The sequence below is a fragment of the Chiloscyllium punctatum genome, chromosome 48 (assembly GCF_047496795.1).
Source record: "Chiloscyllium punctatum isolate Juve2018m chromosome 48, sChiPun1.3, whole genome shotgun sequence".
In the NCBI taxonomy this organism is placed as follows: domain Eukaryota; kingdom Metazoa; phylum Chordata; class Chondrichthyes; order Orectolobiformes; family Hemiscylliidae; genus Chiloscyllium; species Chiloscyllium punctatum.
This window is the reverse complement of record NC_092786.1, coordinates 50108954-50129069: the sequence shown is the minus strand read 5'-3', so window position 1 is coordinate 50129069 and position 20116 is coordinate 50108954.

Sequence of the window (20116 nt, the reverse complement as noted above, 5' to 3'; positions counted from 1 at the left end):
TCTGTATCTCTCTCTCTCTCTCTCTCTCTGTATCACTCTCTCTCTCGGTCTCTCTGTATGTCTGTCTCTCTTGCTCTCTCTGTATCTCTCTCTCTGTATCTCTCTGTATCTCTCTCTGTCTGTCTGTCGGTCTCTCTCTCTGTCTCTCTGTCTCTGTATCTCTCTCTGCATCTCTATCTCTATCTCTCTCTGTATCTCTGTATCTCTCTCGCTCTCTCTCTCTCTGTATCATTCTGTGTATCTCACTGTCTTTCTCTGTATTTCTCATTGTTTCTCACTCTCTCTCTCTCTCTCTCTCTATCGCTCTCTCTGTATCTCTCTGTAACTCCCTCTGTTTGTCTGTCTGCCTCTCTCTCCCTGTATCTCTCTCTCTCTGTCTCTGTATCTCTCTCTCTCTCATATCTCTTGCTCTCTCTGTATCTTTCTCTCTCTCTGTATCTCTCTCTCTGTATCTCTCTCTCTCTGTATCTCTCTCTCTCTGTATCTCTCTCTCTCTGTATCTCTCTCTCTGTATCTCTCTCTCTGTATCTCTCTCTCTGTATCTCTCTCTCTCTGTTTCTCTCTCTGTATCTCTCTCTGTATCTCTCTCTGTATGTTTCTCTCTCTGTATCTCTCTCTCTCTGTATCTCTCTCTCTCTGTATTTCTCTCTCTCTGTATTTCTCTCTCTCTGTATCTCTTGCTCTCTCTGTATCTTTCTCTCTCTCTGTATCTTTCTCTCTCTCTGTATCTCTCTCTCTCTGTATCTCTCTCTGTATTTTTTTCTCTCTGTATTTCTCTCTCTCTGTATCTCTCTCTCTGTATCTCTTGCTCTCTCTGTATCTTTCTCTCTCTCTCTGTATCTTTCTCTCTCTCTGTATCTTTCTCTCTCTCTGTATCTTTCTTTCTCTCTGTATCTCTCTCTCTCTCTGTTTCTCTCAATCTCTCTCTCTGTATCTCTCTGTAACTCCCTCTGTTTGTCTGTCTGCCTCTCTCTCTCTGTATCTCTCTCTCTCTGTCTCTGTATCTCTCTCTCTCTCATATCTCTTGCTCTCTCTGTATCTTTCTCTCTCTCTGTATCTCTCTCTGTATGTCTCTCTCTCTGTATGTCTCTCTCTCTGTATCTCTCTCTCTGTATCTCTTGCTCTCTCTGTATCTTTCTCTCTCTCTGTATCTCTCTCTCTCTGTATATCTCTCTCTCTGTTTCTCTCTCTGTATTTCTTTCTCTCTGTATTTCTCTCTCTCTGTATCTCTCTCTCTGTATCTCTTGCTCTCTCTGTATCTTTCTCTCTCTCTGTATCTCTCGATCTCTCTCTCTGTATCTATCTCTGTATCTTTCTCTCTCTCCGTATCTTTCTCTCTCTCTGTATCTCTCTCTCTCCCTGTATCTCTCTCTCTCTGTCTCTGTATCTCTCTCTCTCTCATATCTCTTGCTCTCTCTGTATGTATCTCTCTCTCTCTGTATCTCTCTCTCTCTCTGTATCTCTCTCTCTCTCTGTTTCTCTCTCTGTATGTCTCTCTCTCTGTATGTCTCTCTCTCTGTATGTCTCTCTCTCTGTATGTCTCTGTCTCGGTATGTCTCTGTCTCGGTATGTCTCTCTCTCGGTATGTCTCTCTCGGTATGTCTCTCTCTCGGTATGTCTCTCTCTCGGTATGTCTCTCTCTCGGTATGTCTCTCTCTCGGTATGTCTCTCTCTCGGTATGTCTCTCTCTCGGTATGTCTCTCTCTCGGTATGTCTCTCTCTCTGTATGTCTCTCTCTCTGTATGTCTCTCTCTCTGTATGTCTCTCTCTCGCTATGTCTCTCTCTCGCTATGTCTCTCTCTCGCTATGTCTCTCTCTCGCTATGTCTCTCTCTCTGTATCTCTCTCTCTGTATCTCTTGCTCTCTCTGTATCTTTCTCTCTGTATCTCTTGCTCTCTCTGTATCTTTCTCTCTCTCTGTATCTCTCGATCTCTCTCTCTGTATCTCTCTCTCTCTGTATCTTTCTCTCTCTCTGTATCTTTCTCTCTCTGTATCTTTCTTTCTCTCTGTATCTCTCGATCTCTCTCTCTGTATCTCTCTCTCTGTATCTCTCTCTCTGTATCTCTTGCTCTCTCTGTATCTTTCTCTCTCTCTCTCTATCTCTCGATCTCTCTCTCTGTATCTTTCTCACTCTCTGTATCTTTCTCTCTCTGTATATCTCTCTCTCTGTTTCTCTCTCTGTATTTCTTTCTCTCTGTATTTCTCTCTCTCTGTATCTCTCTCTCTGTATCTCTTGCTCTCTCTGTATCTTTCTCTCTCTCTGTATCTCTCGATCTCTCTCTCTGTATCTTTCTCTCTCTCTGTATCTTTCTCTCTCTCTGTATCTTTCTCTCTCTCTGTATCTCTCTCTCTCCCTGTATCTCTCTCTCTCTGTCTCTGTATCTCTCTCTCTCTCATATCTCTTGCTCTCTCTGTATGTATCTCTCTCTCTCTGTTTCTCTCTCTGTATGTCTCTCACTCTGTATGTCTCTCACTCTGTATGTCTCTCACTCTGTATGTCTCTCACTCTGTATGTCTCTCTCTCTGTATGTCTCTCTCTCTGTATGTCTCTCTCTCTGTATATCTCTCTCTGTATCTCTTGCTCTCTCTGTATCTTTCTCTCTCTCTGTGTCTTTCTCTCTCTCTGTATCTCTTGCTCTCTCTGTACCTTTCTCTCTCTCTGTATCTTTCTCTCTCTCTCTGTTTCTCTCGATCTCTCTCTCTGTATCTCTCTCTCTCTGTATCTCTCTGTAACTCCCTCTGTTTGTCTGTCTGCCTCTCTCTCCCTGTATCTCTCTCTCTCTCTCTCTCTGTATCACTCTCTCTCTCTCTCTGTATCACTCTCTCTTGGTCTCTCTCTTTCTCTCTGTATCTCTGTCTGTCTCTGTATTTCTCTCTCTCTCTGTATCTCTCTCTCTGTATCTCTCTCTCTGTATCTCTCTCTCTGTATCTCTCTCTCTGTATATCTCTCTCTGTATATCTCTCTCTCTGTATCTCTCTCTCTCTCACATCTCTTGCTCTCTCTGTATCTTTCTCTCTCTCTCTGTATTTCTCTCTCTCTGTATTTCTCTCTCTCTGTATCTCTTGCTCTCTCTGTATCTTTCTCTCTCTGTATCTCTCTCTCTCTGTTTCTCTCTCTCGATGTCTCTCTCTGTATCTCTCCCTCTGTCTCTCTCTCTGTCTCTCTCTCTCTCCCTGTATCTCTCTCTCTCTCTGTCTTTGTATCTCTCTCTCTCTCTCTCTCTCTCTGTATCACTCTCTCTCTGTCTCTCTCTCTTTCTCTCTGTATGTCTGTGTCTCTCTCGCTCTCTGTCTATCTCGCTCTATCTGTCACTCTCGCTCTCTCTGTATCTCTCTCTCTGTATCTCTCTGTATCTCTCTGTCTGTCTCTCTCTCCCTCTCTCTCTCCCTCTCTCTCTCCCTCCCTCTCTCTGTATCTCTCTCTGTATCTCTCTCTGTATCTCTCTCTGTATCTCTCTCTGTATCTCTCTCTGTATCTCTCTCTGTATCTCTCTCTGTATCTCTCTCTGTATCTCCCTCTGTCTGTCTGTCTGTCTCTGTCTCTGTATCTCTCTCTCTCTCTCTCTCTGTATGTCTGTCTCTCTTGCTCTCTCTGTATCTCTCTCTATGTATCTCTCTGTATCTCTCTCTGTCTGTCTGTCGGTCTCTCTCTCTGTCTCTCTGTCTCTATCTCTCTCTGCATCTCTATCTCTATCTCTCTCTGTATCTCTGTATCTCTCTCGCTCTCTCTCTCTCTGTATCATTCTGTGTATCTCACTGTCTTTCTCTGTATTTCTCATTGTTTCTCACTCTCTCTCTCTCTATCTCTCTCTATCGCTCTCTCTCTGTATCTCTCTGTAACTCCCTCTGTTTGTCTGTCTGCCTCTCTCTCCCTGTATCTCTCTCTCTCTGTCTCTGTATCTCTCTCTCTCTCATATCTCTTGCTCTCTCTGTATCTTTCTCTCTCTCTGTATCTCTCTCTCTGTATCTCTCTCTCTCTGTATCTCTCTCTCTCTGTTTCTCTCTCTCTCTGTATCTCTCTCTGTATCTCTCTCTGTATCTCTCTCTGTATCTCTCTCTCTCTGTATCTCTCTCTGTATGTTTCTCTCTCTGTATGTTTCTCTCTCTGTATGTTTCTCTCTCTGTATGTTTCTCTCTCTGTATTTCTCTCTCTCTGTATCTTTCTCTCTCTCTGTATCTCTCTCTGTATTTCCTTCTCTCTGTATTTCTCTCTCTCTGTATCTCTCTCTCTGTATCTCTTGCTCTCTCTGTATCTTTCTCTCTCTCTCTGTATCTTTCGATCTCTGTATCTTTCTCTCTCTCTGTATCTTTCTTTCTCTCTGTATCTCTCTCTCTCTCTCAGTTTCTCTCAATCTCTCTCTCTGTATCTCTCTGTAACTCCCTCTGTTTGTCCGTCTGCCTCTCTCTCTCTGTATCTCTCTCTCTCTGTCTCTGTATCTCTCTCTCTCTCGTATCTCTTGCTCTCTCTGTATCTTTCTCTCTCTCTGTATCTCTCTCTGTATGTCTCTCTCTCTGTATGTTTCTCTCTCTGTATTTCTCTCTCTCTGTATCTCTCTCTCTGTATCTCTTGCTCTCTCTGTATCTTTCTCTCTCTCTGTGTCTTTCTCTCTCTCTGTATCTCTCTCTCTCTGTTTCTCTCTCTGTATTTCTTTCTCTCTGTATTTCTCTCTCTCTGTATCTCTCTCTCTGTATCTCTTGCTCTCTCTGTATCTTTCTCTCTCTCTGTATCTCTCGATCTCTCTCTCTGTATCTCTCTCTGTATCTTTCTCTCTCTCTGTATCTTTCTCTCTCTCTGTATCTCTCTCTCTCCCTGTATCTCTCTCTCTCTGTCTCTGTATCTCTCTCTCTCTCATATCTCTTGCTCTCTCTGTATGTATCTCTCTCTCTCTGTATCTCTCTCTCTCTCTGTATCTCTCTCTCTCTCTGTATCTCTCTCTCTCTCTGTATCTCTCTCTCTCTGTATCTCTCTCTCTCTGTATCTCTCTCTCTCTGTATGTCTCTCTCTCTGTACGTCTCTCTCTCTGTACGTCTCTCTCTCTGTACGTCTCTCTCTCGGTATGTCTCTCTCTCGGTATGTCTCTCTCTCGGTATGTCTCTCTCTCGGTATGTCTCTCTCTCAGTATGTCTCTCTCTCTGTATCTCTCTCTCTGTATCTCTTGCTCTCTCTGTATCTCTTGCTCTCTCTGTATCTTTCTCTCTGTATCTCTTGCTCTCTCTGTATCTTTCTCTCTCTCTGTATCTCTCGATCTCTCTCTCTGTATCTCTCTCTCTCTGTATCTTTCTCTCTCTCTGTATCTTTCTCTCTCTGTATCTCTCTCTCTCTCTGTTTCTCTCGATCTTTCTCTCTGTATCTCTCTCTCTGTATCTCTCTGTAACTCCCTCTGTTTGTCTGTCTGCCTCTCTCTCCCTGTATCTCTCTCTCTCTGTCTCTGTATCTCTCTCTCTGTATCTCTCTCTCTCTCTGTATCTCTCTCTCTCTCTCTCTCTCTCTGTATCTATCTCTCTCTGTATGTCTCTCTCTCTGTATGTCTCTCTCTCTGTATGTCTCTCTCTCTGTATGTCTCTCTCTCTGTATGTCTCTCTGTATTTCTTTCTCTCTGTATTTCTTTCTCTCTGTATTTCTTTCTCTCTGTATTTCTCTCTCTCTGTATCTCTCTCTCTGTATCTCTTGCTCTCTCTGTATCTTTCTCTCTCTCTCTGTATCTCTCGATCTCTCTCTCTGTATCTCTCTCTCTCTGTATCTCTCTCTCTCTGTATCTTTCTCTCTCTCTGTATCTTTCTCTCTCTCTGTATCTTTCTCTCTCTGTATCTCTCTCTCTCTCTGTTTCTCTCGATCTTTCTCTCTGCATCTCTCTCTCTGTATCTCTCTGTTACTCCCTCTGTTTGTCTGTCTGCCTCTCTCTCTCTGTATCTCTCTCTCTCTGTCTCTGTATCTCTCTCTCTCTCATATCTCTTGCTCTCTCTGTATCTTTCTCTCTCTCTGTATCTCTCTCTGTATCTCTCTCTGTATCTCTCTCTGTATCTCTCTCTGTATTTCTCTCTCTGTGTATCTCTCTCTCTGTATCTCTTGCTCTCTCTGTATCTTTCTCTCTCTCTGTGTCTTTCTCTCTCTCTGTATCTCTCTCTCTCTGTATATCTCTCTCTCTGTTTCTCTCTCTGTATTTCTTTCTCTCTGTACTTCTCTCTCTCTGTATCTCTCTCTCTGTATCTCTTGCTCTCTGTGTATCTTTCTCTCTCTCTGTATCTCTCGATCTCTCTCTCTGTATCTCTCTCTCTGTATCTTTCTCTCTCTCTGTATCTTTCTCTCTCTCTGTATCTTTCTCTCTCTGTATCTCTCTCTCTGTATCTTTCTCTCTCTCTGTATCTCTCTCTGTCTCTGTATCTCTCTCTCTCTCATATCTCTTGCTCTCTCTGTATGTATCTCTCTCTCTCTGTATCTCTCTCTCTCTCTGTATCTCTCTCTCTCTGTATCTCTCTCTCTCTGTCTCTCTCTCTCTCTGTCTCTCTCTCTGTATGTCTCTCTCTGTATTTCTCTCTCCCTGTATCTCTCTCTGTATTTTTCTCTCTCTGTATCTCTCTCTCTGTATCTCTTGCTCTCTCTGTATCTCTTGCTCTCTCTGTATCTCTTGCTCTCTCTGTATCTTTCTCTCTGTATCTCTTGCTCTCTCTGCTTCTTTCTCTCTCTCTGTATCTCTCGATCACTCTCTCTGTATCTCTCTCTCTGTATCTTTCTCTCTCTCTGTATCTTTCTCTCTCTGTATCTCTCTCTCTCTCTGTTTCTCTCGATCTTTCTCTCTGTATCTCTCTCTCTCTGTATCTCTCTGTAACTCCCTCTGTTTGTCTGTCTGCCTCTCTCTCCCTGTATCTCTCTCTCTCTGTCTCTGTATCTCTCTCTCTCTCATATCTCTTGCTCTCTCTGTATCTCTCTCTCTCTCTCTGTATCTCTCTCTCTCTCTGTATCTCTCTCTCTCTGTATCTCTCTCTGTATGTCTCTCTCTCTGTATGTCTCTCTCTCTGTATTTCTCTCTCTCTGTTTCTCTCTCTGTATTTCTTTCTCTCTGTATTTCTCTCTCTGTATCTCTTGCTCTCTCTGTATCTTTCTCTCTGTATCTCTTGCTCTCTCTGTATCTTTCTCTCTCTCTGTATCTCTCGATCTCTCTCTCTGTATCTCTCTCTCTCTGTATCTTTCTCTCTCTCTGTATCTTTCTCTCTCTGTATCTCTCTCTCTCTCTGTTTCTCTCGATCTTTCTCTCTGTATCTCTCTGTAACTCCCTCTGTTTGTCCGTCTGCCTCTCTCTCTCTGTATCTCTCTCTCTCTGTCTCTGTATCTCTCTCTCTCTCGTATCTCTTGCTCTCTCTGTATCTTTCTCTCTCTCTGTATCTCTCTCTGTATGTCTCTCTCTCTGTATGTTTCTCTCTCTGTATTTCTCTCTCTCTGTATCTCTCTCTCTGTATCTCTTGCTCTCTCTGTATCTTTCTCTCTCTCTCTGTCTTTCTCTCTCTCTGTATCTCTCTCTCTCTGTTTCTCTCTCTGTATTTCTTTCTCTCTGTATTTCTCTCTCTCTGTATCTCTCTCTCTGTATCTCTTGCTCTCTCTGTATCTTTCTCTCTCTCTGTATCTCTCGATCTCTCTCTCTGTATCTCTCTCTGTATCTTTCTCTCTCTCTGTATCTTTCTCTCTCTCTGTATCTCTCTCTCTCCCTGTATCTCTCTCTCTCTGTCTCTGTATCTCTCTCTCTCTCATATCTCTTGCTCTCTCTGTATGTATCTCTCTCTCTCTGTATCTCTCTCTCTCTCTGTATCTCTCTCTCTCTCTGTATCTCTCTCTCTCTCTGTATCTCTCTCTCTCTCTGTATCTCTCTCTCTCTGTATCTCTCTCTCTCTGTATCTCTCTCTCTCTGTATGTCTCTCTCTCTGTACGTCTCTCTCTCTGTACGTCTCTCTCTCTGTACGTCTCTCTCTCGGTATGTCTCTCTCTCGGTATGTCTCTCTCTCGGTATGTCTCTCTCTCAGTATGTCTCTCTCTCTGTATCTCTCTCTCTGTATCTCTTGCTCTCTCTGTATCTCTTGCTCTCTCTGTATCTTTCTCTCTGTATCTCTTGCTCTCTCTGTATCTTTCTCTCTCTCTGTATCTCTCGATCTCTCTCTCTGTATCTCTCTCTCTCTGTATCTTTCTCTCTCTCTGTATCTTTCTCTCTCTGTATCTCTCTCTCTCTCTGTTTCTCTCGATCTTTCTCTCTGTATCTCTCTCTCTGTATCTCTCTGTAACTCCCTCTGTTTGTCTGTCTGCCTCTCTCTCCCTGTATCTCTCTCTCTCTGTCTCTGTATCTCTCTCTCTGTATCTCTCTCTCTCTCTGTATCTCTCTCTCTCTCTCTCTCTCTCTGTATCTATCTCTCTCTGTATGTCTCTCTCTCTGTATGTCTCTCTCTCTGTATGTCTCTCTCTCTGTATGTCTCTCTCTCTGTATGTCTCTCTGTATTTCTTTCTCTCTGTATTTCTTTCTCTCTGTATTTCTTTCTCTCTGTATTTCTCTCTCTCTGTATTTCTCTCTCTCTGTATCTCTCTCTCTGTATCTCTTGCTCTCTCTGTATCTTTCTCTCTCTCTCTGTATCTCTCGATCTCTCTCTCTGTATCTCTCTCTCTCTGTATCTCTCTCTCTCTGTATCTTTCTCTCTCTCTGTATCTTTCTCTCTCTCTGTATCTTTCTCTCTCTGTATCTCTCTCTCTCTCTGTTTCTCTCGATCTTTCTCTCTGCATCTCTCTCTCTGTATCTCTCTGTTACTCCCTCTGTTTGTCTGTCTGCCTCTCTCTCTCTGTATCTCTCTCTCTCTGTCTCTGTATCTCTCTCTCTCTCATATCTCTTGCTCTCTCTGTATCTTTCTCTCTCTCTGTATCTCTCTCTGTATCTCTCTCTGTATCTCTCTCTGTATCTCTCTCTGTATTTCTCTCTCTGTGTATCTCTCTCTCTGTATCTCTTGCTCTCTCTGTATCTTTCTCTCTCTCTGTGTCTTTCTCTCTCTCTGTATCTCTCTCTCTCTGTATATCTCTCTCTCTGTTTCTCTCTCTGTATTTCTTTCTCTCTGTACTTCTCTCTCTCTGTATCTCTCTCTCTGTATCTCTTGCTCTCTGTGTATCTTTCTCTCTCTCTGTATCTCTCGATCTCTCTCTCTGTATCTCTCTCTCTGTATCTTTCTCTCTCTCTGTATCTCTCTCTGTCTCTGTATCTCTCTCTCTCTCATATCTCTTGCTCTCTCTGTATGTATCTCTCTCTCTCTGTATCTCTCTCTCTCTCTGTATCTCTCTCTCTCTGTATCTCTCTCTCTCTGTCTCTCTCTCTCTCTGTCTCTCTCTCTGTATGTCTCTCTCTGTATTTCTCTCTCCCTGTATCTCTCTCTGTATTTTTCTCTCTCTGTATCTCTCTCTCTGTATCTCTTGCTCTCTCTGTATCTCTTGCTCTCTCTGTATCTCTTGCTCTCTCTGTATCTTTCTCTCTGTATCTCTTGCTCTCTCTGCTTCTTTCTCTCTCTCTGTATCTCTCGATCACTCTCTCTGTATCTCTCTCTCTGTATCTTTCTCTCTCTCTGTATCTTTCTCTCTCTGTATCTCTCTCTCTCTCTGTTTCTCTCGATCTTTCTCTCTGTATCTCTCTCTCTCTGTATCTCTCTGTAACTCCCTCTGTTTGTCTGTCTGCCTCTCTCTCCCTGTATCTCTCTCTCTCTGTCTCTGTATCTCTCTCTCTCTCATATCTCTTGCTCTCTCTGTATCTCTCTCTCTCTCTCTGTATCTCTCTCTCTCTCTGTATCTCTCTCTCTCTGTATCTCTCTCTGTATGTCTCTCTCTCTGTATGTCTCTCTCTCTGTATTTCTCTCTCTCTGTTTCTCTCTCTGTATTTCTTTCTCTCTGTATTTCTCTCTCTGTATCTCTTGCTCTCTCTGTATCTTTCTCTCTGTATCTCTTGCTCTCTCTGTATCTTTCTCTCTCTCTGTATCTCTCGATCTCTCTCTCTGTATCTCTCTCTCTCTGTATCTTTCTCTCTCTCTGTATCTTTCTCTCTCTGTATCTCTCTCTCTCTCTGTTTCTCTCGATCTTTCTCTCTGTATCTCTCTCTCTGTATCTCTCTGTAACTCCCTCTGTTTGTCTGTCTGCCTCTCTCTCCCTGTATCTCTCTCTCTCTGTCTCTGTATCTCTCTCTCTGTATCTCTCTCTCTCTCTGTATCTCTCTCTCTCTCTCTCTCTCTCTGTATCTATCTCTCTCTGTATGTCTCTCTCTCTGTATGTCTCTCTCTCTGTATGTCTCTCTCTCTGTATGTCTCTCTGTATTTCTTTCTCTCTGTATTTCTTTCTCTCTGTATTTCTTTCTCTCTGTATTTCTCTCTCTCTGTATCTCTCTCTCTGTATCTCTTGCTCTCTCTGTATCTTTCTCTCTCTCTCTGTATCTCTCGATCTCTCTCTCTGTATCTCTCTCTCTCTGTATCTTTCTCTCTCTCTGTATCTTTCTCTCTCTCTGTATCTTTCTCTCTCTGTATCTCTCTCTCTCTCTGTTTCTCTCGATCTTTCTCTCTGCATCTCTCTCTCTGTATCTCTCTGTTACTCCCTCTGTTTGTCTGTCTGCCTCTCTCTCTGTATCTCTCTCTCTCTGTCTCTGTATCTCTCTCTCTCTCATATCTCTTGCTCTCTCTGTATCTTTCTCTCTCTCTGTATCTCTCTCTGTATCTCTCTCTGTATCTCTCTCTGTATTTCTCTCTCTGTGTATCTCTCTCTCTGTATCTCTTGCTCTCTCTGTATCTTTCTCTCTCTCTGTGTCTTTCTCTCTCTCTGTATCTCTCTCTCTCTGTATATCTCTCTCTCTGTTTCTCTCTCTGTATTTCTTTCTCTCTGTACTTCTCTCTCTCTGTATCTCTCTCTCTGTATCTCTTGCTCTCTCTGTATCTTTCTCTCTCTCTGTATCTCTCGATCTCTCTCTCTGTATCTCTGTCTCTGTATCTTTCTCTCTCTCTGTATCTTTCTCTCTCTCTGTATCTTTCTCTCTCTGTATCTCTCTCTCTGTATCTTTCTCTCTCTCTGTATCTCTCTCTGTCTCTGTATCTCTCTCTCTCTCATATCTCTTGCTCTCTCTGTATGTATCTCTCTCTCTCTGTATCTCTCTCTCCCTCTGTATCTCTCTCTCTCTGTATCTCTCTCTCTCTGTCTCTCTCTCTCTCTGTCTCTCTCTCTGTATGTCTCTCTCTGTATTTCTCTCTCCCTGTATCTCTCTCTGTATTTTTCTCTCTCTGTATCTCTCTCTCTGTATCTCTTGCTCTCTCTGTATCTCTTGCTCTCTCTGTATCTCTTGCTCTCTCTGTATCTTTCTCTCTGTATCTCTTGCTCTCTCTGCTTCTTTCTCTCTCTCTGTATCTCTCGATCACTCTCTCTGTATCTCTCTCTCTGTATCTTTCTCTCTCTCTGTATCTTTCTCTCTCTGTATCTCTCTCTCTCTCTGTTTCTCTCGATCTTTCTCTCTGTATCTCTCTCTCTCTGTATCTCTCTGTAACTCCCTCTGTTTGTCTGTCTGCCTCTCTCTCCCTGTATCTCTCTCTCTCTGTCTCTGTATCTCTCTCTCTCTCATATCTCTTGCTCTCTCTGTATCTCTCTCTCTCTCTCTGTATCTCTCTCTCTCTCTGTATCTCTCTCTCTCTGTATCTCTCTCTGTATGTCTCTCTCTCTGTATGTCTCTCTCTCTGTATTTCTCTCTCTCTGTTTCTCTCTCTGTATTTCTTTCTCTCTGTATTTCTCTCTCTGTATCTCTTGCTCTCTCTGTATCTCTTGCTCTCTCTGTATCTCTTGCTCTCTCTGTATCTTTCTCTCTCTCTGTATCTTTCTCTCTCTCTGTATCTCTCGATCTCTCTGTATCTTTCTCTCTCTCTGTATCTTTCTCTCTCTCTGTTTCTCTCGATCTCTCTCTCTGTATCTCTCTCTCTCTGTATCTCTCTGTAACTCCCTCTGTTTGTCTGTCTGCCTCTCTCTCCCTGTATCTCTCTCTCTCTCTCTCTCTGTATCTCTCGATCTCTCTCTCTGTATCTCTCGATCTCTCTCTCTGTATCTCTCGATCTCTCTCTCTGTATCTCTCTCTCTGTCTCTTTCTCTCTCTCTGTATCTTTCTCTCTCTCTCTGTATCTCTCTCTCTCTCTGTATCTCTCTCTCTCTCTGTATCTCTCTCTCTCTCTGTTTCTCTCTCTGTATGTCTCTCTCTCTGTATGTCTCTCTCTCTGTATGTCTCTCTCTCTGTATGTCTCTGTCTCGGTATGTCTCTGTCTCGGTATGTCTCTGTCTCGGTATGTCTCTCTCTCGGTATGTCTCTCTCTCGGTATGTCTCTCTCTCGGTATGTCTCTCTCTCGGTATGTCTCTCTCTCGCTATGTCTCTCTCTCGCTATGTCTCTCTCTCGCTATGTCTCTCTCTCGCTATGTCTCTCTCTCGCTATGTCTCTCTCTCTGTATCTCTCTCTCTGTATCTCTTGCTCTCTCTGTATCTTTCTCTCTGTATCTCTTGCTCTCTCTGTATCTTTCTCTCTCTCTGTATCTCTCGATCTCTCTCTCTGTATCTCTCTCTCTCTGTATCTTTCTCTCTCTCTGTATCTTTCTCTCTCTGTATCTTTCTCTCTCTCTGTATCTCTCGATCTCTCTCTCTGTATCTCTCTCTCTGTATCTCTCTCTCTGTATCTCTTGCTCTCTCTGTATCTTTCTCTCTCTCTCTCTATCTCTCGATCTCTCTCTCTGTATCTTTCTCACTCTCTGTATCTTTCTCTCTCTGTATATCTCTCTCTCTGTTTCTCTCTCTGTATTTCTTTCTCTCTGTATTTCTCTCTCTCTGTATCTCTCTCTCTGTATCTCTTGCTCTCTCTGTATCTTTCTCTCTCTCTGTATCTCTCGATCTCTCTCTCTGTATCTTTCTCTCTCTCTGTATCTTTCTCTCTCTCTGTATCTTTCTCTCTCTCTGTATCTCTCTCTCTCCCTGTATCTCTCTCTCTCTGTCTCTGTATCTCTCTCTCTCTCATATCTCTTGCTCTCTCTGTATGTATCTCTCTCTCTCTGTTTCTCTCTCTGTATGTCTCTCACTCTGTATGTCTCTCACTCTGTATGTCTCTCACTCTGTATGTCTCTCACTCTGTATGTCTCTCACTCTGTATGTCTCTCTCTCTGTATGTCTCTCTCTCTGTATGTCTCTCTCTCTGTATTTCTCTCTCTCTGTATCTCTCTCTCTGTATCTCTTGCTCTCTCTGTATCTTTCTCTCTCTCTGTGTCTTTCTCTCTCTCTGTATCTCTTGCTCTCTCTGTACCTTTCTCTCTCTCTGTATCTCTCGATCTCTCTGTATCTTTCTCTCTCTCTGTATCTTTCTCTCTCTCTGTATCTCTCTCTCTCTGTATATCTCTCTCTCTGTTTCTCTCTCTGTATTTCTTTCTCTCTGTACTTCTCTCTCTCTGTATCTCTCTCTCTGTATCTCTTGCTCTCTCTGTATCTTTCTCTCTCTCTGTATCTCTCGATCTCTCTCTCTGTATCTCTCTCTCTGTATCTTTCTCTCTCTCTGTATCTTTCTCTCTCTCTGTATCTTTCTCTCTCTGTATCTCTCTCTCTGTATCTTTCTCTCTCTCTGTATCTCTCTCTGTCTCTGTATCTCTCTCTCACTCATATCTCTTGCTCTCTCTGTATGTATCTCTCTCTCTCTGTATCTCTCTCTCTCTCTGTATCTCTCTCTCTCTCTGTATCTCTCTCTCTCTGTCTCTCTCTCTCTCTGTCTCTCTCTCTGTATGTCTCTCTCTGTATTTCTCTCTCCCTGTATCTCTCTCTGTATTTTTCTCTCTCTGTATCTCTCTCTCTGCATCTCTTGCTCTCTCTGTATCTCTTGCTCTCTCTGTATCTCTTGCTCTCTCTGTATCTTTCTCTCTGTATCTCTTGCTCTCTCTGCTTCTTTCTCTCTCTCTGTATCTCTCGATCACTCTCTCTGTATCTCTCTCTCTGTATCTTTCTCTCTCTCTGTATCTTTCTCTCTCTGTATCTCTCTCTCTCTCTGTTTCTCTCGATCTTTCTCTCTGTATCTCTCTCTCTCTGTATCTCTCTGTAACTCCCTCTGTTTGTCTGTCTGCCTCTCTCTCCCTGTATCTCTCTCTCTCTGTCTCTGTATCTCTCTCTCTCTCATATCTCTTGCTCTCTCTGTATCTCTCTCTCTCTCTCTGTATCTCTCTCTCTCTCTGTATCTCTCTCTCTCTGTATCTCTCTCTGTATGTCTCTCTCTCTGTATGTCTCTCTCTCTGTATTTCTCTCTCTCTGTTTCTCTCTGTATTTCTCTCTCTGTATCTCTTGCTCTCTCTGTATCTCTTGCTCTCTCTGTATCTTTCTCTCTCTCTGTATCTTTCTCTCTCTCTGTATCTTTCTCTCTCTCTGTATCTTTCTCTCTCTCTGTATCTTTCTCTCTCTCTGTATCTCTCGATCTCTCTGTATCTTTCTCTCTCTCTGTATCTTTCTCTCTCTCTGTTTCTCTCGATCTCTCTCTCTGTATCTCTCTCTCTCTGTATCTCTCTGTAACTCCCTCTGTTTGTCTGTCTGCCTCTCTCTCCCTGTATCTCTCTCTCTCTCTCTCTCTCTGTATCTCTCGATCTCTCTCTCTGTATCTCTCGATCTCTCTCTCTGTATCTCTCGATCTCTCTCTCTGTATCTCTCGATCTCTCTCTCTGTATCTCTCTCTCTGTCTCTTTCTCTCTCTCTGTATCTTTCTCTCTCTCTCTGTATCTCTCTCTCTCTCTGTATCTCTCTCTCTCTCTGTATCTCTCTCTCTCTCTGTTTCTCTCTCTGTATGTCTCTCTCTCTGTATGTCTCTCTCTCTGTATGTCTCTCTCTCTGTATGTCTCTCTCTCTGTATGTCTCTCTCTCTGTATGTCTCTCTCTCGGTATGTCTCTCTCTCGGTATGTCTCTCTCTCGGTATGTCTCTCTCTCGGTATGTCTCTCTCTCGGTATGTCTCTCTCTCGGTATGTCTCTCTCTCGGTATGTCTCTCTCTCGGTATGTCTCTCTCTCGGTATGTCTCTCTCTCGCTATGTCTCTCTCTCTGTATCTCTCTCTCTGTATCTCTTGCTCTCTCTGTATCTTTCTCTCTGTATCTCTTGCTCTCTCTGTATCTTTCTCTCTCTCTGTATCTCTCGATCTCTCTCTCTGTATCTCTCTCTCTCTGTATCTTTCTCTCTCTCTGTATCTTTCTCTCTCTGTATCTTTCTCTCTCTCTGTATCTCTCGATCTCTCTCTCTGTATCTCTCTCTCTGTATCTCTCTCTCTGTATCTCTCTCTCTGTATCTCTTGCTCTCTCTGTATCTTTCTCTCTCTCTCTCTATCTCTCGATCTCTCTCTCTGTATCTTTCTCACTCTCTGTATCTTTCTCTCTCTGTATATCTCTCTCTCTGTTTCTCTCTCTGTATTTCTTTCTCTCTGTATTTCTCTCTCTCTGTATCTCTCTCTCTGTATCTCTTGCTCTCTCTGTATCTTTCTCTCTCTCTGTATCTCTCGATCTCTCTCTCTGTATCTTTCTCTCTCTCTGTATCTTTCTCTCTCTCTGTATCTTTCTCTCTCTCTGTATCTCTCTCTCTCCCTGTATCTCTCTCTCTCTGTCTCTGTATCTCTCTCTCTCTCATATCTCTTGCTCTCTCTGTATGTATCTCTCTCTCTCTGTTTCTCTCTCTGTATGTCTCTCACTCTGTATGTCTCTCACTCTGTATGTCTCTCACTCTGTATGTCTCTCACTCTGTATGTCTCTCTCTCTGTATGTCTCTCTCTCTGTATCTCTCTCTCTGTATCTCTTGCTCTCTCTGTATCTTTCTCTCTCTCTGTGTCTTTCTCTCTCTCTGTATCTCTTGCTCTCTCTGTACCTTTCTCTCTCTCTGTATCTTTCTCTCTCTCTCTGTTTCTCTCGATCTCTCTCTCTGTATCTCTCTCTCTCTGTATCTCTCTGTAACTCCCTCTGTTTGTCTGTCTGCCTCTCTCTCCCTGTATCTCTCTCTCTCTCTCTCTCTGTATCACTCTCTCTCTCTCTCTGTATCACTCTCTCTTGGTCTCTCTCTTTCTCTCTGTATCTCTGTCTGTCTCTGTATTTCTCTCTCTCTCTGTATCTCTCTCTCTGTATCTCTCTCTCTGTATCTCTCTCTCTGTATATCTCTCTCTGTATATCTCTTTCTCTGTATCTCTCTCTCTCTCACATCTCTTGCTCTCTCTGTATCTTTCTCTCTCTCTCTGTATCTCTCTCTCTCTGTATCTCTCTCTCTGTATCTCTTGCTCTCTCTGTATCTTTCTCTCTCTGTATCTCTCTCTCTCTGTTTCTCTCTCTCGATGTCTCTCTCTGTATCTCTCCCTCTGTCTCTCTCTCTGTCTCTCTCTCTCTCCCTGTATCTCTCTCTCTCTCTGTCTTTGTATCTCTCTCTCTCTCTCTCTCTCTGTATCACTCTCTCTCTGTCTCTCTCTCTTTCTCTCTGTATGTCTGTGTCTCTCTCGCTCTCTGTCTATCTCGCTCTATCTGTCACTCTCGCTCTCTCTGTATCTCTCTCTCTGTATCTCTCTGTATCTCTCTGTCTGTCTCTCTCTCCCTCTCTCTCTCCCTCTCTCTCTCCCTCCCTCTCTCTGTATCTCTCTCTGTATCTCTCTCTGTATCTCTCTCTGTATCTCCCTCTGTCTGTCTGTCTGTCTCTGTCTCTGTATCTCTCTCTCTCTCTCTCTCTGTATCACTCTCTCTCTCTCGGTCTCTCTGTATGTCTGTCTCTCTTGCTCTCTCTGTATCTCTCTCTATGTATCTCTCTGTATCTCTCTCTGTCTCTCTGTCTCTATCTCTCTCTGCATCTCTATCTCTATCTCTCTCTGTATCTCTGTATCTCTCTCGCTCTCTCTCTCTCTGTATCATTCTGTGTATCTCACTGTCTTTCTCTGTATTTCTCATTGTTTCTCACTCTCTCTCTCTCTATCTCTCTCTATCGCTCTCTCTCTGTATCTCTCTGTAACTCCCTCTGTTTGTCTGTCTGCCTCTCTCTCCCTGTATCTCTCTCTCTCTGTCTCTGTATCTCTCTCTCTCTCATATCTCTTGCTCTCTCTGTATCTTTCTCTCTCTCTGTATCTCTCTCTCTGTATCTCTCTCTCTCTGTATCTCTCTCTCTCTGTTTCTCTCTCTCTCTGTATCTCTCTCTGTATCTCTCTCTGTATCTCTCTCTCTCTGTATCTCTCTCTCTCTGTATCTCTCTCTCTCTGTATCTCTCTCTGTATGTTTCTCTCTCTGTATGTTTCTCTCTCTGTATGTTTCTCTCTCTGTATGTTTCTCTCTCTGTATGTTTCTCTCTCTGTATGTTTCTCTCTCTGTATGTTTCTCTCTCTGTATTTCTCTCTCTCTGTATCTTTCTCTCTCTCTGTATCTCTCTCTGTATTTCCTTCTCTCTGTATTTCTCTCTCTCTGTATCTCTCTCTCTGTATCTCTTGCTCTCTCTGTATCTTTCTCTCTCTCTCTGTATCTTTCGATCTCTGTATCTTTCTCTCTCTCTGTATCTTTCTTTCTCTCTGTATCTCTCTCTCTCTCAGTTTCTCTCAATCTCTCTCTCTGTATCTCTCTGTAACTCCCTCTGTTTGTCCGTCTGCCTCTCTCTCTCTGTATCTCTCTCTCTCTGTCTCTGTATCTCTCTCTCTCTCGTATCTCTTGCTCTCTCTGTATCTTTCTCTCTCTCTGTATCTCTCTCTGTATGTCTCTCTCTCTGTATGTTTCTCTCTCTGTATTTCTCTCTCTCTGTATCTCTCTCTCTGTATCTCTTGCTCTCTCTGTAGCTTTCTCTCTCTCTGTGTCTTTCTCTCTCTCTGTATCTCTCTCTCTCTGTATATCTCTCTCTCTGTTTCTCTCTCTGTATTTCTTTCTCTCTGTATTTCTCTCTCTCTGTATCTCTCTCTCTGTATCTCTTGCTCTCTCTGTATCTTTCTCTCTCTCTGTATCTCTCGATCTCTCTCTCTGTATCTCTCTCTGTATCTTTCTCTCTCTCTGTATCTTTCTCTCTCTCTGTATCTCTCTCTCTCTGTCTCTGTATCTCTCTCTCTCTCATATCTCTTGCTCTCTCTGTATGTATCTCTCTCTCTCTGTATCTCTCTCTCTCTCTGTATCTCTCTCTCTCTGTATCTCTCTCTCTCTGTATGTCTCTCTCTCTGTACGTCTCTCTCTCGGTATGTCTCTCTCTCGGTATGTCTCTCTCTCGGTATGTCTCTCTCTCGGTATGTCTCTCTCTCGGTATGTCTCTCTCTCTGTATCTCTCTCTCTGTATCTCTTGCTCTCTCTGTATCTCTTGCTCTCTCTGTATCTTTCTCTCTGTATCTCTTGCTCTCTCTGTATCTTTCTCTCTCTCTGTATCTCTCGATCTCTCTCTCTGTATCTCTCTCTCTCTGTATCTTTCTCTCTCTCTGTATCTTTCTCTCTCTGTATCTCTCTCTCTCTCTGTTTCTCTCGATCTTTCTCTCTGTATCTCTCTCTCTGTATCTCTCTGTAACTCCCTCTGTTTGTCTGTCTGCCTCTCTCTCCCTGTATCTCTCTCTCTCTGTCTCTGTATCTCTCTCTCTGTATCTCTCTCTCTCTCTGTATCTCTCTCTCTCTCTCTCTCTCTCTGTATCTATCTCTCTCTGTATCTATCTCTCTCTGTATCTATCTCTCTCTGTATGTCTCTCTCTCTGTATGTCTCTCTCTCTGTATGTCTCTCTCTCTGTATGTCTCTCTCTCTGTATGTCTCTCTCTCTGTATGTCTCTCTGTATTTCTTTCTCTCTGTATTTCTTTCTCTCTGTATTTCTTTCTCTCTGTATTTCTCTCTCTCTGTATCTCTCTCTCTGTATCTCTTGCTCTCTCTGTATCTTTCTCTCTCTCTCTGTATCTCTCGATCTCTCTCTCTGTATCTCTCTCTCTCTGTATCTTTCTCTCTCTCTGTATCTTTCTCTCTCTCTGTATCTTTCTCTCTCTGTATCTCTCTCTCTCTCTGTTTCTCTCGATCTTTCTCTCTGCATCTCTCTCTCTGTATCTCTCTGTTACTCCCTCTGTTTGTCTGTCTGCCTCTCTCTCTCTGTATCTCTCTCTCTCTGTCTCTGTATCTCTCTCTCTCTCATATCTCTTGCTCTCTCTGTATCTTTCTCTCTCTCTGTATCTCTCTCTGTATCTCTCTCTGTATTTCTCTCTCTGTGTATCTCTCTCTCTGTATCTCTTGCTCTCTCTGTATCTTTCTCTCTCTCTGTGTCTTTCTCTCTCTCTGTATCTCTCTCTCTCTGTATATCTCTCTCTCTGTTTCTCTCTCTGTATTTCTTTCTCTCTGTACTTCTCTCTCTCTGTATCTCTCTCTCTGTATCTCTTGCTCTCTCTGTATCTTTCTCTCTCTCTGTATCTCTCGATCTCTCTCTCTGTATCTCTCTCTCTGTATCTTTCTCTCTCTCTGTATCTTTCTCTCTCTCTGTATCTTTCTCTCTCTGTATCTCTCTCTCTGTATCTTTCTCTCTCTCTGTATCTCTCTCTGTCTCTGTATCTCTCTCTCTCTCATATCTCTTGCTCTCTCTGTATGTATCTCTCTCTCTCTGTATCTCTCTCTCTCTCTGTATCTCTCTCTCTCTGTATCTCTCTCTCTCTGTCTCTCTCTCTCTCTGTCTCTCTCTCTCTCTGTCTCTCTCTCTGTATGTCTCTCTCTGTATTTCTCTCTCCCTGTATCTCTCTCTGTATTTTTCTCTCTCTGTATCTCTCTCTCTGTATCTCTTGCTCTCTCTGTATCTCTTGCTCTCTCTGTATCTCTTGCTCTCTCTGTATCTTTCTCTCTGTATCTCTTGCTCTCTCTGCTTCTTTCTCTCTCTCTGTATCTCTCGATCACTCTCTCTGTATCTCTCTCTCTGTATCTTTCTCTCTCTCTGTATCTTTCTCTCTCTGTATCTCTCTCTCTCTCTGTTTCTCTCGATCTTTCTCTCTGTATCTCTCTCTCTCTGTATCTCTCTGTAACTCCCTCTGTTTGTCTGTCTGCCTCTCTCTCCCTGTATCTCTCTCTCTCTGTCTCTGTATCTCTCTCTCTCTCATATCTCTTGCTCTCTCTGTATCTCTCTCTCTCTCTCTGTATC